The sequence below is a fragment of the Stegostoma tigrinum genome, chromosome 11 (genome assembly GCF_030684315.1).
Source record: "Stegostoma tigrinum isolate sSteTig4 chromosome 11, sSteTig4.hap1, whole genome shotgun sequence".
NCBI classification, from domain to species: Eukaryota; Metazoa; Chordata; class Chondrichthyes; order Orectolobiformes; family Stegostomatidae; genus Stegostoma; species Stegostoma tigrinum.
Genome location: NC_081364.1, coordinates 47,285,317 through 47,303,640, shown reverse-complemented (window position 1 = coordinate 47,303,640; position 18,324 = coordinate 47,285,317). Strand labels below are relative to the sequence as shown.

Below are 18,324 nucleotides of genomic sequence, written 5' to 3'. Positions count from 1 at the left end.
TGCTGTTATTAGACTTCAGGAGGACCTTTCAAATTTCAAATCTAATGTTGACCTTTGTGCACTTTCTTTGCAGTGATGACTTTGTATTCCTCATCCTGTTTAATCGCCCTATGAACTTTGTACGCTATGATCTGTCTGTACTACACGCAAAACAAAACTTTTCACTGTACTTAGGTACATGTGACAATAATAAATCAAATAAACCCAATAGCCAGTTACTACATTCTTTTACACCACTCACCCAGTTAAATGAATTTGAAAGAAAAGACCATGTTGCAGCTTACAACATTACAGTGAGTTATAATAGTAAATGTATGAAAGCATGGACTGAATATTTTGATACTCCTAATACCACAGTATGTTTTCCTCAGTCCTCATTATTATTTCAATCACATCACTTTGTAACTGAAAAAGCTGTAACCTGAACTTTCTCAGGAACGCCATCTCATATGAAAAAGAATCAGCATCCTTTGCTGAATACTCGACAAGACATCTCCTGAAGTACCCCCATATTGGCAGAGTTTTCTACATGGGATTTCAGAGTTTGACACTAATTTTGAAAAATATCAGAGAAAGTGGCCAATTTTTTTCTAGTTTCTTCAAAACAGGCATTTGTAATAATAACAATTTTATTGCATGTAGTTCACTCAAAAAACTAAGTAATGGATCTTGCCTGCTGTTTTGCAATTTACACGATTCATGATACCTATTTATCAGCCTGAACTTTGCTTCCCAGAGCAAATTAAATTAATTAATCTGTCAGGACTAAATAATTTTCTTACATCTCTAAACCTATATCTGTACCTTATCCCAGCCAACATTTAATTGAAGCACTATCTAGATTCAGGTCATATTGATTTTAAAAAAAAACAAAAAAAAATTGAGTTTGATTTCTGTTCGCCTAATTAATTACTTTGGTTTGACAATTTTCCAGAAATCAGTCGTCTCTTTTCCAGGCCCGTTGTTTAAAACATGTATCCCTCTTGGGATTTGGGAAGTAATTATTGGATAAAGCACTCTGTTTTTGGAGCTGGAACTAATATCTGGAGAAAACAGATATGACCTCTTAAATGGGTCTGTTTCTGCGTTAAAAGTTTTCTTTTCTGATGTTGTTTTGTTCCAGTCTGTCTGTTTAAGGAAGTTTATGATAAACTGAACAGGAAGCAGCCAATCTCAAATTGCATCAATAAAGTATAACATTGTTGCAATCAATTTGGTCAATTTTGGTAGCAATTTATCTAGCAGAAATTAATATTTGATCTAATTCTCATTTCTTATCTCTCTTACTGGGTAAAGGCAATTGCCATAGAAGATAATGGTTTAGAGAAGTTTAATGCTGAAGATTGCATTAAGCTCCACCCAATCTAATAATGTCTTGCTGGCATGACTAGGTATGGCAGCATATCATAGAATCTCATTGAATACAGATGTAAATCCATGGTTCTTTTTCAGAGTCTTAGTAACATAAAAGCATGCCAATTAGAAGTAGTAGACCATTCAGCCCCTTGAGCCCGCTCCATCATTCAGTAAAATCGTGGCTCATCTAGCCTTTTGGTCACCTCTCCTCAGCATTTTATGCTTAGCCAGTCTATTCTTTAGAACTTTACATTTTTAATGTTAAATGGATTTTAAAGAAAAATTGCTTTTAATGCTTGTTGACTAAAATGCAGATTTTTAATTTTTCACATTTCAGGTAAATAGTTTGTCCTGTATTTATTAAAATATTTTCTTTGATAATTGTAGCAGTTTGGTAATGTAGCATAGTGGTTCTGTAAATGAATTAGCAATCTTGGGACTGGACCAATGATTCAGAGACATGAATTTAAATCCCATCACTAAAGTGAAGACTTTCAGTTGAATTAATTGAAGACAATCTTAATTTGAAAGCTGGCAGCAAGCTTGGAAAAAGCTTGTCATTAAAAGACATTACTAACATTAAATCCTCCAGTACCAATATCTTGGGGGTGAATACAAACCAGAAAATAAACTGGACCAGTCATATAAATACTGTGGCAAAAATGATCGGTCAGAGGGTGGTAATTCTACAGTGAGTAATAAAATTCTGTCTCTCCAGTGCTTGTCCACCATCTACAAGCACAAGCCAGGAGTTTAATGGAATACTTGCCAATTGCCTGGATGAGTGCAGTTCTAATGACACTCCAGAAGCTCAAAAGCATCTAGGACACAATAGCCCACTTGATTGGCACCCCACCTTCAAAATTTTACTCCCTTTACTGCCAATGCACAGTGGTAGCAGTCTGTATCTTCTACAAAATGCACTGCAGCAACTCACCCAGGTTACACCTCCAGCACCTCTCAAATCTATGACCTCTACAACATAGAAGGACAAAGACAGCAGATGAATGGGAATACTGTTATGACTAGGCGAGGAGAAATGATCTGCTCCAGTCATTTTTGACCTCCTCTCTGTCACTTGCAACAAATATGTTTGTTTGTTTTTTTTTAGCAAGTAGCTATCATACCTCAATTGAACTAAGTTAATCAGATCAAAAATGTAGAAAATATAATTCCAAGATATTTGAGTATTCATAGACATAACTGTTGTTGAATCCTTCACAATCAATATCCTAGGGAGCGAACACAGACCATAAAACAAACTGGACTAGCCATATAAATATTGTGGCTAGAAAAGCAGATCATAGGCTGGTAATTTTACAGTGAGTAATCATATTTTGGTTCTCTAAGATATTCTTGAATAAAATAATTTATAGAATTAGTTTTATTGACGATTAAATCCAAGAAAAATAAGAAACTACACCAAACAGAAACACAAATATAGTTAACAAAGTGTGGAGCTGGATGAACACAGCAGGCCAAGCAGCATCTCAGGAGCACAAAAGCTGAAGTGATGAAGGGTCTAGGCCCGAAACGTCAGCTTTTGTGCTCCTGAGATGCTGCTTGGCCTGCTGTGTTCATCCAGCTCCACATTTTGTTATCTTGGATTCTCCAGCATCTGCAGTTCCCATTATCACAAATATAGGTAATAAGCTTATAAAGTAAGGAGAAATACTACCTAGTACGGACAATAAGGAACTGGCAATTGCATTTCAAAGTTTTTGATCCATGAATTGAGGGTGAAAACTGAGTTCTAGTATGGAAGCTGTTGTCTTGTTTCCTCAGGAGTGGCTATGTTTGCTGAGAACCTTGACTTGTTAGCGCACAGTATTTTTCCAAGTGACTTTTTCATCAACTTTGTTTCTAAGCTTGAGCAAAAGAGAAGAACTTTTAATATACTTGCCATTGACAGTCCATGTTGCTTTCTCTTCCCTTTGCCAATCAAAGCAATATGTTGAATTATGGCTCATTCCTATATTTCAAGTCAAGCTCCAGTCATTTTTGAACTGAACATCCATAGGCAACCTTTATTCTCCATGATGTGTAGTTGTCATGCAAGTGCAAATAAAATAAGAGATGCAAGTTTCTTGATGCTTAACGCATCAAGTTTCAGTAAATACTGATTTAAATGACACTACAGGTGGTTCTGTATAACCCATTAGGGTTGTCAGACTTTGCAAGTGACCATAACAAAGATTTTACATCAGTAATGCCCTTCTTAAAACCATATTCAGTCCATGAAAGTTTCAGGTTGGAAGTCAAATTTCACATTGGCTGTTGAATATCGATAGGCCATTTAGACTGTGATTGTAACACCACCACAAAAGTCCCCTCCACCTCGACACAATGTTGACAACGTCAAATCCTGGAACTCACTTCCTAGCCACACTGAGCTTGTACCTATTACTTAAGGAATGCAGTGGCTCAAGAAATCAGCTGACAAACACATTCTCAAAGGCAATTAGGGATGGGCAACAATTGACAGCATAGCCAGTGATGCCCCGTTGAGAACTGATGTTGTCTATTTCACATCGGTAACATTTTAATCATTGCAGTTAATCTTCAAATTTTTTAAAAATGCATGCTCTTGTTTCAAAATTTAGTGAGAGGAAAAGATAACATTGTTTCTAATTACCTCGGTAACATTTCTTAATACCCATTAAATAAATTGACATGCTTGACAGTAATTTGGAATATGGGACTTCTCTTCAAATGTTAAGCTTACGTCTCATTTACAAGGAATTACCAAATTCTTTATTTTGTACCTTAGTGGATCAAAACGTATTTTCATTTTTAACAGCCTAGTTCATGATACCTTCATTTTTATGGTCTAGTGCTGCAAGCCTACCTGTTAGAATTTTCACACTGGGTGCATTTACCAGAGACTAGTTTGAAAGGATTATAATTTTTTGTAGGATTAATTGCTGCTCAAAATGTTAATCGTAATAACAATTATCAAGAGATGACTGAGCTGTTTAAAAATATCTAAATAGGCTCATTGTCAAACCATTGGACACACCATATATCATCCAAATTTAAATAACTTATCGTCCAACCATAGATTAGTGAAGAAATGTCATGGTGACACAAATGTCTTTTGAAGAGTTGCACAAGGAATAAATCTGATTTATAATAAAGTTGAGGGATGTGTTTAATTTCTATGCCAGTTGTATAAAAGGCAAGCACACTTAATACCATCAGCAGGAAACATGCATGCATTCAACGTCTAAATTCTTTCTTATAGTTGTAGGGTCTGATTTGTCATTCTGTCAATTGTTCAAAACCTTTGCTTGTTCTATGACATTCTGTTTACTTTTGTGTTCTGGGTCACAGTTGCGATTCATTTGCTGTCAGAGGTTCCTCTCAAGAATAGTACTGGATTCAATCCTGCTGGCTCTACATAGGATGTACTTGGCAGGACATAACTTCCTTAGCTGTGTGCAGATGACATTTTCACAGCAGTGACTAAGCTATGCCAATAAACTATTAGAGCGCCAAAACATTTTTCTTAAGCAAGAGCTCTTAAAGGGCAGGAAATCTGCCAGTGGGTCAATCTTTCAATCTCACTATCAGATGAATAGGTATTGTTAACCTGTGTTTCATTCTTTTTCTCAGCATAAAATAAGTTATCTGAATTAACTATCATTTTGTTGTAAATTGTTGCACCAATAGCAATTCACTGAAACACACAAGCAGGATTAATTTGTTAATCCTTTCACGTTTCAACAGTCCCAGATTACTGTGCTTTATCAGCAGCCTTCCACTTAGGTTATTTATGTAATGCAGGTTAAATGCCTCACTTCATCCACAGCAGTTTCATAATTTGAAAATTAAAACCTTCTATAGACAAAATAGAGATGCAATAGTTTAAGTTAATTTTGTAAAAACTAAAAGAATTGTGGATGCTGTAAATCAGAAACAAAAACAATTTGCTGGAAGAGCTCAGCAGATCTGGCAGCATCTGTGAAGAGAAACCTAAGTTAACATTTTGGGTCCAGTGACCCTCAGAGTAAGTTAATTTTATATTTGTTGACAATTTCTTAAATAGCCTGTTGAATCTATTTATGTTGGTATCAGAACTAATGTGACCTAATAGTAATGAACTATAGCTACAAATATGAACAGAAATGAATGCAGTTTGTTACTAGCTACAGTAAAAACTGCATTCAGGATCATGTTGATCTGAATGCAATATTGTGCTTTCTGCTGTCCTGTAAGGTGGAGTGCTATGTATCACACACTTAGCGTGACAATTCAGAATACAGTTTCCTTTTTCATCTCTTTTATTTTGAGTATTTGCATTTTGAAATTACAGTTTGCCTGGTGAAGAAGTCATGTCACTTTCACAGCAGGCATCGTAATTTGAGATGTTAGTCAGAACTAGTAGAGTTACACAACTCCCAATGTGTTTACAAATGACAAGGTAAAGGAACAAAAGTTGAAGATATTTCGCCTTTCAAACTGGAAATCTGAGGCTGCAGTCTTTTGTACCTAAGAATTGACTTTCGCATTTCATTTAGAATTGCCACATATAGAAAAGAAATGGCAATAAAAGGTCAGGCGTTGATAACTTGTGGCTACACAGTAGAAGGAATCTTGGGATTAAGAGAAGTGGACATTGCAATATATAAAATGACAGCCATTATTGCAGAGAGAAGAAAAAATCCTTAATTTTCCTCTATTGATGTAAAATATACCCATGTCAGATGTGGCACAGGTGACCAGTAAGACAACATTTGTTTACATGATGCCACAGACACATGATGCACATGTTGCTACTCACATGATTGAATTATTTGTATGTGAGAGGTGTTTGTTCTGTTTTCCTCAGAGCGATTCTCCTAACTTAAAGAACTCAAGCAACAAGTTTTGTTATGAATTATAAAATAAGAGAAGGAAATTCACTATTATACATTACCCTAGAGGTTTTTAAAAGTCAATGCCTTGACCGGCACACGCTATCATTCATACTCAGATTACATACAGATGAAGAAAAATACAATTATGATGTAAAATTGTCTCAGTCTTTCTTTCATGGGAGGCCTGTGGTTTCTTTTACAAGTTGAAGTGAAGGTCTTGAAAGACGATGCTCATGAAGCTGTGCCATGAGTTTCATTGCCAGATGAACGTGAAATTGGAACAAGTTGAAGAGATTTTTTCCCACTTTCAAGCTATTGCTGTTTATTACCTCATTTGTAGTTGACTCGCGACTGTTTCAGTTGTATATCTGACGAACCTCGATGGAAGTCTGACTTTGCTAGCAGCTCTTGCTGTTTAAAACACAGACAGAAAACACGGTATCACTCATCAAGTGACTTGTACAATTCATAGTCTTTTGTCTAAAGAAAAGTGATGTGTCGATTGCACATTTTTAGTGGTCATTTGACACTTTAAAATTCATTTGGTTTTATTGGGTAAAGTACCACCATCATCATTGAAAGAAAACTGGGACTCATTTCACACTTTTCTTGCACACATTAAGTTTCAACATTTCTTTTCTCTATTGTGAGATAAAAAGTTGGAGTGCTTTAGTTCTGTTTTTGATGGCCTAACCTTCAGCAGTTGATTATGTGAATTCCTTGGATAGATATGAATGTCCACATTTGATTTGCTATTGATCGGAAGACAGGATTATCTGACTAGAATGCCAGTGGTACATGAGTTGCAGTCACCATTTTTAATAGACTATTTGTGTTGAAAATTTCTAAGTATTCTCTGATAGTTCTTCAGATGGTATCAGCTGCGGCTCATCTGGTAGCCTCCCTATCTCTGAATTGGAATGTTATAGATTCAAGATCAACTCCAAAACTTGCACACAGATTTTTGTGTAGTTCTGAGGAACTGCTGTTTAGTGGAAGAACTGACTATCAAACAAATGACAAGCTGAGATCCCATCTGCTTTGCAGGTTGGGCATAAAATATCCCACTGAATGTCTGACAGAGAGTGGAAAGTTCTCAAATAGTTATCTCTTTGTCAAAATTACAAAAACAGATTGTCTTCTCATTATCACATTGACATTTGGGGACTTTTGCAATGTACAAATTTAGCAGCACTGTTTGCTATACTGCAGAAGAAGGGAGTTCCAGGATTTCAATTACTGACAGTGAAAGAATGATGACAATGTTCCAAGTAAGAATGTGTTCCCATGCACCTGCTGCCCTGATCCTTCTAGATGGAAGACATTGCAGGTTTAGAAGGTGAGTTGCTGCAGCAACTGAATATTGGGTATGTTGCGTACTGTTACCACTGTGTGCCCATGATGGAAGAACTGAACATTTAAGGTGATGGATGGAGTACCTATCAAATATCACTTTAATAAAAACAAAATACTGCAGTGAATTGAGGGTGCTGGAGAAACCCAGCCGGTCTGGCAGCATCTGTGAAAAGAAGACTGGAATTACCATTTCAAATCCAATGGCTCTTCTTCAGAACTGTACTTTGCCTTGGCCTTGAAGCTACTTTCATTCAGACAAGTAGTGATTAATCTCTCACACTACTAACTTGTGACTTGTAGATGGTGAACAGACTTTGGCAAGATACAATTCCACACTTATATCATTATTGGCCAATAGAAGAGACCGAGTGGTGTCCAATTATATTGATGCTTTCTCAACTCAGAGTAATGATACACTTGGCCATCTCACACCTCCCCATATGCACTCACAAACATATTATCACTATATTGACTGTTACAAACTGGGTGAAGAATTCAATCAATTTAAGAATTGATCCTACCTCAATTTCAGTGTGAGCAATCTGAGCTAGTGTTTTTAACAGTGGGTCAGTTTGTCAGACCACTACCAAAAACATGTTCTATTTATTATCCCCTTGGGTTTTTCTGAATTTCCCAAACAGGTTCAGAGGCTAGAGGCTCTTCTGTTTGAAGAGCTACCTCGGCCTCCACTGGTTGAACATGTCTGGATATAGACTGTGTGACCACACAGTAAAGAAAAATGTCAGGTACTTTCTCCTGAGGCTGTTTGGTCTTCCTGATATCAATGGGCTTCTTGGAGAACACAGCGGATCCCAGCTAATGTTACTACTGGACAAATTAGATGTCAGAATGAAACAAAAATAGAAATGAAATCCCCAGAATCCTAGATCTAGAATCCATGAATGGGTTCTATTGAACTGTAACAAGACTACAGAGGGATAATGGAGTGTGAAGTTGCAGGAACACAGCAGACCAGGCAGCATCAGAGGAACAGGAAAGTCAATTAGATTTTTTCTGTATTTTCCGTACTTCATTTTAGTTGTATTCAAAATGTCTCAATCAAAAATTCTTCTTGTTTGTTAAATACATTTCAAATTTGGTATCATTTCTTTATCAATAACATATCTTGATATGCACAGTTCTATTAAGTTAAATATAAGGAATCCTACTTGACCTAAAGTTGAGGGATTAGTGCATGAAATGTTCAAGAAAATATGTTACGGTTTCGCATTGCTGAAATGTCTGTAGAATTAAAATATTTTCAAAAGGTTTACATTTTATTATATTTCATCTCTTGAAGAATAATGACACCATTGCTGAAATATTTTCTATTTTATGCTGAGATATCTGGAATATTTACATTTATATTTGCCATACGTTCATATAAATATTTACATATCAATGCATCAAAAATGCCAACTGTCTGTAATTAAACAAAGAACTGTAGATGCGGGAAATCTGAAACAAAAACAGAAATTTCTGGGGAAGCTTAACAAGCCTGACAGTTATCTGTGGAGTGAAAGCAGTTAACATTTTGGGTCCGGTGACACTTCTGCAAAATGTCTTTACTTATAAATAATATTTAAATAGGACCCTATAATAAGTGAACATCATAAATAAGGAAACAAAGCGAGAAACAGAACATTTATAACATTCTGACTGGCATTGACTAAAGCACCAGAAATGACAATGGCAAACCCAGTCCTGTTGACCCTACAAAATCCCACTCACTCATATCTGGGGCCTAAGGCCAAAACTGGAAGAATTGTCTCAAAGGCTTAGTCAAACAACAACCAAATATATTCATACCCATGGAATCATACCCTGCAGACAATAACCCAGACACACAGTCACAATCCCTTGGTATGTCCTGTTCCACTGACAGGACAGACCGAGAAGAGATGGCAGCATGGTGGTATATAGTAGGACGGGAATTGCTTGGGAACCCCTCGACATGAAGTCTATGACTTCAGTGTAAATATGGGCAAGGAAATCTACTGATTAGCGTGTACTGTCTTCCCTCGGCTGATGTATCAGTAGTTCTACATGTTGAATAACATGTGGAAGGAGGCACAGAGGATGGCAAGGGCACAAAATGTACTCTGGGTGGGGGATTTCAACATCAATCACCAAGAGTGGCTCAGCAGTAGCACTACTGATTAAACTGGTCGGGTCCTAAAAGACATAGCTGCAAGACTGGGTCTGCGGCAGGCAGTGAGGGAACCAGCAAAAGGGAAAACCAGCCTTGACCTCATCCTTACCAATCTGCCAGCTGCAAATGCATCTGTCTGTGACAGTTTTGGTAAGAGGAATCACAGCACAGTCCTTGTGGAGATGAAGTCCCACCTTCACATTGAGAATACATGTTGAGTGGCACTACCACCTTGCTAAATGGGACAGACTTCGAAGAGATTTACCAACTCTAGTTTGTCATCCATGAGGCACAGTCGGCCAGCAGCTGAAGCAGTATCATTCTCCAACACAATCTGCAACCTCATGGCATAGTGTATCCCACACTTGACATTACAATCAAGCCAGGGTCAACCCTAGTTCAATGAAGGCATGCCAGGAGCAGCATCTGACATACCTTAAAATGAGGTATGTGTTGACTTCATAAGCTTGCAAGAACCACTTGCATGCCAAACAAGCATAAGCAACAAATGATAAATAATTAAGAGATCAGATCTAAGCTCTTTTCAGATCTTGTCATATCAGGTTGTGAATAGTGGTACACAATTAAACAACTCACTGGAGAAAGAGATATTCAATTATTCCCATCCTCAATGATGGAAGAGCCCAACACATCAGTGAAAAAGATAAGGCTGAAGCGTTCGTAATAATCTTCAGCCAGAAGAGTCGAGCAGATGATCCATCTCAACCTCCTCCAGTCGTTCCCAGCATCACAGACGCCTGTCTTTAATCAATTTGATTCTAATATCATTGGAAGAACTGGATACTTCAAATGATACACACCCTGTCAACATTCCAGCAATAGTACAGAAAACTTCTGCTCCAGAACTTGCAGCTCTCCAAGCCAAGTTGTTCCACTGCAACTACAACCCAACAATTTGGAAAATTTCGACATCTTGTACACAAGAAGCAGAGCAAATCCAACCTTGTCAATTACCATCCCATCACTCTACTCTCGATCACCACTAAAGTGATGGAAGGTGTCATCAACAGTGCTATCAAGCAGCTTTTGCTTATCTCTGGGTTCAGCTGCTCAGTGACACCCAATTTGGATTCCACCAGGGTCACTCAAATCTTGACCTCATTACAGTTTTGGTTCAAACATGGACAAAGGAGCTGAATTCCAGAGGTGAGGTGAGAATGATAACCCTTGACATCAAGGCCACGTTTGAGCAAGTGTAGCATCACAGAGTTTGGTAAAACTGGAGTCATCAGGTATCAGTAAATAAATTCTCTGCTGGTTGCATTCATTCCTGACATATAGATAGAGACTGTAGTGATAGGAGGACAGTCATCTCAGCTCTAGGACATCTTTGTAGGAGATTCGAGGGTAGTGTCCTAGGTCCAACTATCTTCAAATGCTTCATCAATGACCTTCTCTCCACTGTAAGGTCAGAAGTGGGGATGTTCTGATGATTGCACAATGTCCAGTACCATTTGTGTCTCCTCATCCCCCACTTGCCTGGATGCTTGCAACTCCAACAACACTCAACAAGCATAACATCGTACAGCACAAAGCAGACAACTTGATTGGCACCATATACACACTGATCAGTAATTCCTGCACCGACACTCAGCAGCAAAAGTGTGTGCCAGGTACAAAATGCACTACAGAAATTCACCAAGGCTCCTTAGACAACATCTCCCAAGTCTAAGACTACTACCCTCTAGAAAGATGTGGGCAGTAAATACATGGCAATACCATCTACAAGTTCCCCTCTAAGCCACTCACTACCCTGACTTGGAAATATTTCACTGTTCCTTCCGTGTCACTGGGTCAAAATTCTGGAATTGTCTCCCTAATAGTATTGCGGATCTGCCTACAGCACATGGACCACAGCAGTCCAAGAAGGCAGTTCATCAGCACCCTTTCAAAGAATGAGCAATAAATGCTGGCCCAGCCGGCAATGGCCACATCCCATGAATGAAAATATATTAGATGTAAGCATGTGTATTTCTTTGTGCAGTGAAGTGTTAGTCATCTTATCTGCATGGCCTCCTATCATGTGCACAAAGACTAGCAGTTGCAGACTGCCAGTACCTGACAGGGTGTAGAGCTGAAGATAGCACGGGTGCCAGGGATAATGGGATGTGTGACAAGGCAGATAGTTGTGCCTACAGTGAGGAGGAGAATACTAAGAACTGGATTCCATCAGGTGCACGGTTTATAGGAAACGATGTTAATCTGGGAAGAGAGCGTGTGACAAAATATGCTACGAGAATGTGCCATATGGGTGATTAGCTGAATTTTGGAAAAATTTAGCCCTTGTTGGCCTCACATTAAATGTGCAGGGATTCATCCAATGCTGCTTTCTGAAATCCTTTAGCTGTCTTTCTGAGTCAATACTTGTGACAAATTATTTTGAACAATCAAAATATATCTTAAGGGGTGTTATTAAACTGTGGTTTTGAAATGCACCAATTTTATGTTATTGAAAGCTGGCCCTATTTCTTATTCTGTTCATGTCTAAGTGAGGGTGAATAAATTATGGTGTCATACAGGCACAGGGCCATACAGATATATAGTTTGGAAACGGACCCTTCCACGTTGATAAGATATCCCGTATAAACATAATCCTATTTGCCAGCATTTGGTCCGTATCCCTCTGAACCCTTCCCATTTATATACCCATCCAGATACATTTTAAATGTTGTAATCGTAGCAACCTCTATCGCTTTCCATGGCAGTTCTTTCCAAACATGCACAACCCTCTGCATACAGAAGTTACCCATTAAGCCCCTTCTATATCTTTCTCCTCTCACCATAAAGCTACGTCCCCTCGTTTAGGACTCCCCCACCACAGGGAAAAGACCTTGTCTATTCACCCTATCCATGCTCCTCATGATTTTATGATCTTCTATAACGTCATCCCGCAGCCTCCGAAATTTATTAACGTGTTAACATTTGTCAATAAATCATTTTCTTGTTTTAGTGACCTTTGTAAAACAATAATTCTTCTCCCATCTAAAGTCAGCAGTGATAATGCTTTGCGTGTATAGTTGCAATGTAATTTGTGAAGAAATGAAAAATGCATCATTAATTTCACATTATGTGGATTTTTCTTCATAGGAACTTACTGGAGAGGAAGCTTGAATCGGAAGTTGGCTCACAACGGCCATTGACAGCAGTATTAAGGATGGAAAAATAAATGTAACATGACATGTTTTCTTTTAAGTGTGTGCTATCAGAATATATTGTTCTCAAAATTAATATTGTCCCTTCCTTTTGATTCCTGTATGCCTTATTTTCCTACATTATGTCATTTTTAAAATATATTTTATTCAAATCTGTATTTTCTATTTGTTTCTATCTGTTGTTGAGCAGCTGCGGAGAAATACATTCTGGCAGAGATGGCTGAGAGCTGTTGGTGATCCCAGAAAGATAAATGGTCAGAACAAAGCCAATTCGGGGAGGGAGTGAAAAGACCATATATAGAGCAGAGCTACTTGCAAAGGAGAGAAAGGCAAGATAAAAGACACCAAAACTATTGGTTACAGCAAAGATCATATCAAAGGCTGTGTAAAGATACAACAAAATTGTGTATGATAAAATATGTTTGGAATTAATTCGAGTGGATTGTAAATTTAGATTGCAGATTTGAACATTTATATCACTGATGCTTCGAACTATGGAAATCATAGATTTTCATGACAGACAAGATGAAAATAGGATAATGATTGTTTTTATTCCGAATGAGATTTTATGCAAATAAACTTTATAGAGTGACTTATATAAACCAACTTAATAAGAGCAAAACTAGGCCATTTGGCCTCTCGAGCCTCCTTTGCCAGTTGATAAGACCACGGATGATCTGTTTGTGTTTTGAATTAGTCTCTCATCCACCCCAATCATTTGAGTCCTTTACAGGAATCTATTTACCTATCTCTGCCCTAAAAATACTCAATAATATTGCTGCATCTACCTTCTGAGGTGAAGAATTCCAAATTCGCACAATGCACTCCAGAAAAAAAAACTCTTCTCATCTCTGTCTTTAAAAGGTGAACCTGAAAGAGTGCTCTCTCATTCTGGACTGACCCAAAAGAAGGGAATGGCTGACTTTTATCAGAAATTGCTAAGCGTCAATTTTGTGGTGTTTCATGCATATATCTCTTCATGGTCCCAGCAAGTGTCCCCATTCTATTCTCTGCAGCTCCTGTCATTAATTATGCAACAAATCTTTATGGCCCCCTGCTCATACATCCATTCAGAAGTGGAAGAAAACCCACAACTGCCTGGACCTCCCAGGATTTTCTGTGCCCAAGCACTTTTTAAAGCCCATCTGTCCATCAGGCCATGCACTGTCAGCCAGGAGATGCCCTTCAGAATGGATATATTGGGAGGGAAATGAAAAAGAAATCATTTTGAGGGCATGGCTGACATTTCATTGCCAATACAATTGTGCATTCATAAATGTATCCCTAATTAACATCATCATCCGTCTCATCGATTATCATTGTTATTGGAACTATAAGAGTCAAACCACATAGGTGCTTACTCTCCTCCCCACCTCCTGTCCTTGGTGTCATCCCTTCTTGAACTCCATCTAAAGGGAATGTTGTTCTTTCTTCAATACTCAATGTAGCCTAACATCTTCTCATCATTCAATGTGGGAGAATCACATCCTGCAAAGTCTTCAAACAGTTGACAATATTCACCCTTGTTTACCAAAAGCAAATCTGTGGAATTTGGAATTTTCAGTCACCCACTGTAATTGCTTGAATGTTGAAATAGACTTCTAAACATCCTCAGTCATATTATTGAATGATTCCTTTTCATTCAGCACTATCGTCATTCACTGATTTGTTTTACAAGTCTGGAGAATGAACATTTCTACCAGTCCTGTAAAGTTTGTGACTGCTTTCCTGTTGATGCCTTGCAGAGCCTTTAGCTTTGATCTTTATGTTGTCAATTTCTACGGGAATAGTGCCAGAAGACTGGAGAATAGCAAATGTTGTCCCCTTGTTCAAGAAGGGGAGTTGGGACAACCCAGTAATTATAGACCAGTGAGCCTGACTTCGGTTGTGGGTAAAATGTTGGAAAGGATTATAAGAGATAGAATTTATAATCATCTAGAAAGGAATAATTTGAGTAGGGAGAGTCAACACGGTTTTGTGAAGGGTAGGTTGTGCCTCACAAACTTTATTGATTTATTTGAGAAGGTGACCAAACAGGTGGATGAGGGTAAAGCAGTTGATGTGGTGCATATGGATTTCAGTAAAGCGTTTGATAAGGTTTCCCCATGGTAGGCTATTGCAGAAAATTCGGAGGCGTGGGATTGAGGGTGGTTTAGTGGCTTGGATCAGAAATTGGCTAGCTGTAAGAAGACAGAGGGTGGTGTTTGGTGGGAAATGTTCATCTGGAGTTCAATTACTAGTGGTTTCGGCAAGGATCTGTTTTGGGGCCACTGCTGTTTGTCATTTTTATAAATGACCTGGATGAGGGCATAGAAAGATGGGTTAGTAAATTTGCGGATGACACTAAAGTCGATGGAGTTGTGGATAGTGTGGAAGGATATTTCAGGTTACAGAGGGACATAGATAAGTTGCAGAGCTGGGCTAACAGGTGGCAAATGAGTTTAATGCAGAAAAATGTGAGGTGATTCACTTTGGAAGGAGTAACAGGAATACAGAGTACTAGGCTAATGGTAAGTTTCTTGGTAGTGTGGATGAGCAGAGAGATCTCGGTGTCCATGTGCATAGGTCCCTGAAAGTTGCCACCCAGGTTGATAGGGTTGTTAAGAAGGCGTACAGTTGTTAAGTTTTATTGGTAGAGGGATTGAGTTTCGGAGCCATGAGGTCATGTTACAGCTGTACAAAACTCTGATGCGGCCACGCTTGGAGTATTGCGTATAGTTCTGGTCGCCGCATTATAGAAAGGATGTGGAAGCATGGGAAAGGGTGCAGAGGAGATTTACCAGGATGTTGCCTGGTATGGAGGGAAGGTCTTATGAGGAAAGGCTGAGGGACTTAAAGCTGTTTTCGTTAGAGAGAAGAAGGTTAAGAGGTGACTTAATAGAGACGTACAAGATGACCAGAGGATTAGATAGGGTGGACAGTGAGAGCCTTTTTCCTTGGATAATGATGGCTTGCACGAGGGGGCATAGTTTTAAATTGAGGGGTGATAGATAAGGACAGATGTCAGAGGTAGGTTCTTTACTCAGAGAGTAGTGATGGCGTGGAATGCCCTGCCTGCAACAGTAGTAGACTAGTCAAATTTAAGGGCATTTAAATGATCATTAGATAAACATATGGATGATAATGGAATAGTGTAGGTTAGATGGGTTTCAGATTAGTTTCACAGGTTGGAGCAACATCGAGGACCGAAGGGCCTGTACTGCACTGTGATGTTCTATGTTCTATGCATATACAGGGAATCTCATTAGATTCTTTCTTCTTTTTGGATTCCTCCATAAGTCTAGTATGCCCAAAGAAATCTTCCACTAGTTGCACCTTGAGGGGTTGATCAAATTTGTTTCTGAATCAATTGTTCTCTTGAAATGAGTTGAATTTTTTCAGCTACAGGACGGATGTTGAGCTCAAGACATGCTTGTAAGCTCAAAACTGAGAAGCATCAGTTGTATACCATGTGAGATTTTCAATTCTTGTGTACTTTTTGTCTTTTGTGTAACTTTTTGTATACTTTTAATCTTAAGAGTTGTTGCTCACAGATCATGTCATCGATTTTTTGTGTGCTGTAACCCAGTTTCTTCAGTCACATCTGATCTGACAGGACATGTCAGTCTTTTCTGTACCAAGGTTAAATTGACAAGATGCCCGTTGACATAAATAAGCGCTGTGAAAGTCAAGTCAGAGGAATCCTTTGTTAAAAATATTTATTAACGATGGTTTTTTTTTCTTAGGAATAGCTCTGATATCTTTTCTGATTGCAGTGCTTCATCAAATGTGGATATCTTTTCTGATAGTGGGTGCCATACAGTGTAGATCTGCTTGCATGTGTTGCATTTTTTCGTTTAGGATCTGGGATCTGCCCGTGAAGCTTTCTGGATTCTGCCTGTAGCAAATTTGAAGCTTTCTCCTTTAACTGGAAGAAATCAAGAATTCCAACAGCAATTCTATTTCTTACTTCGGATTTCTTTTTCATAATTTCACCTATTCTGCATAAATCACTCTCTGAAGAATATGTACACCACATTTGTTTATATCAAATTTTAAAATTTGCATTAAAATCCACAAAACTGACACGTAGCAATTTCTGATAAAATTCAGCCATTCTTTTCTCTTTTGGCTCAGTCAAGAGTGAGGGAACACTCTTTAAGCTTCACCTTTTAAAATTTAATACTAAATTATCAGTATGTACTTTCATGAAGCGACTGTGTTTTCTCAAAATATCTTATATTTTAAAATGTGTTGATTCTCCCCATCAGGAGAGGTCCAATTCCCTGTCTTTAGGTCAGATAGTAGTGATTCATGATAGTGTACACGTAACATCAGTGAGCGTATCACTGGTGCCTTGGGAATGCAATTAGACTGTGGGTGGGTGGGACCTTAAAAGCTGCAGTCCTTTCAATGCATCCATATGTACAGAGCAGCCTGAAGGGGTAACTGAAACCTGTTAAATTAATGTTTGTTTCAATACAATACAATTTTACATTTGTCAAACAGTGGATGATGAAATTGCACTTTTAGCGATTCTTCCACTGAAAACACAAAACAAAGGTTACTCCTTTTTGATTTACTGTTTCTAATTTTACAACAGTTTATCCATCAAAGTGAAAAGATTTTGTATTAACACTTGATATAATAACTAGCTAGGGAGTTATTTTCAGGAAATATTTATTTAATAGTTTTGGTTTTTATTTCAAAATACCCTCAGTTACTTTCTGCAATGACAATCAATATCGCTGCATATTTGATGTTGTAGGAACATTCTAAGGATGCATAAAGTCCTTTTCTTAAAGCACATTTAAGCTTTCCCAGTTAATTGATATATTACATGGCTAGTAGTTCTCTAAATTTGGAAATATATTTTGGCAATAAGAATATTTGGACCTTCTTTAGTTATGGATTTTTGTTTTCCTTTTAAGTAGTACCAAATAAATATTCTTACTTCAATCAATATTATTCCTTTTGTTTTTGTGAGGCCCTGTATTCTTTCACATATACGTAATTTCTAGCCAATTCTGACCCACCCATCTCTTCTTCTGAAGTGATTAAATCTAAACTGCAGTGTGAATCTACAGGCTGGTAACCTTTGGTACTTTGTTCAGCAGCTATTATTCATGTGTGATCTTTAATGGCGAATGTCAGCCTCTTCTTTGATGGAGGGGTATTTGAGCCATGGCTAATCAGGTTCTCACCTGATATTAACAAGGAGGTGTGGTGGTTCAGTGATTAACATCGCTGCCTCACAACGTCAGTGACCCGAGTTCAATTCCAGCCTCGGGCAACTGAATGTTTGTACATTCTCCATGTGTCTGCATAAATTTCCTTTGGGTTCTCTGATTTCCTCCCACAGCCCAAAGATGTGCAGATTAGGTGGAATTGCTGAAATTGTCTGTAGTATTCAGGGATGTGTAGGCTGGGTGGATTAGCCATGGTAGAT

The 18,324-nt window shown here is 38.1% G+C and overlaps 1 long non-coding RNA gene across 2 annotated transcripts in view; it reads left to right on the top strand.

Annotated features, from left to right (window-relative positions):
- LOC125460167 (uncharacterized) overlaps nucleotides 1–17,764 on the top strand; it is a 112,315-nt gene extending 94,551 nt beyond the window's left edge. For both annotated transcript variants that reach the window (XR_007249204.2, XR_007249203.2), the window contains 2 exons: nucleotides 12,832–12,912; nucleotides 13,087–17,764. This is a non-coding gene — a long non-coding RNA (uncharacterized LOC125460167). The remainder of the gene's footprint in view (nucleotides 1–12,831; nucleotides 12,913–13,086) is intronic.
- Nucleotides 17,765–18,324: the final 560 nt, after the last annotated feature.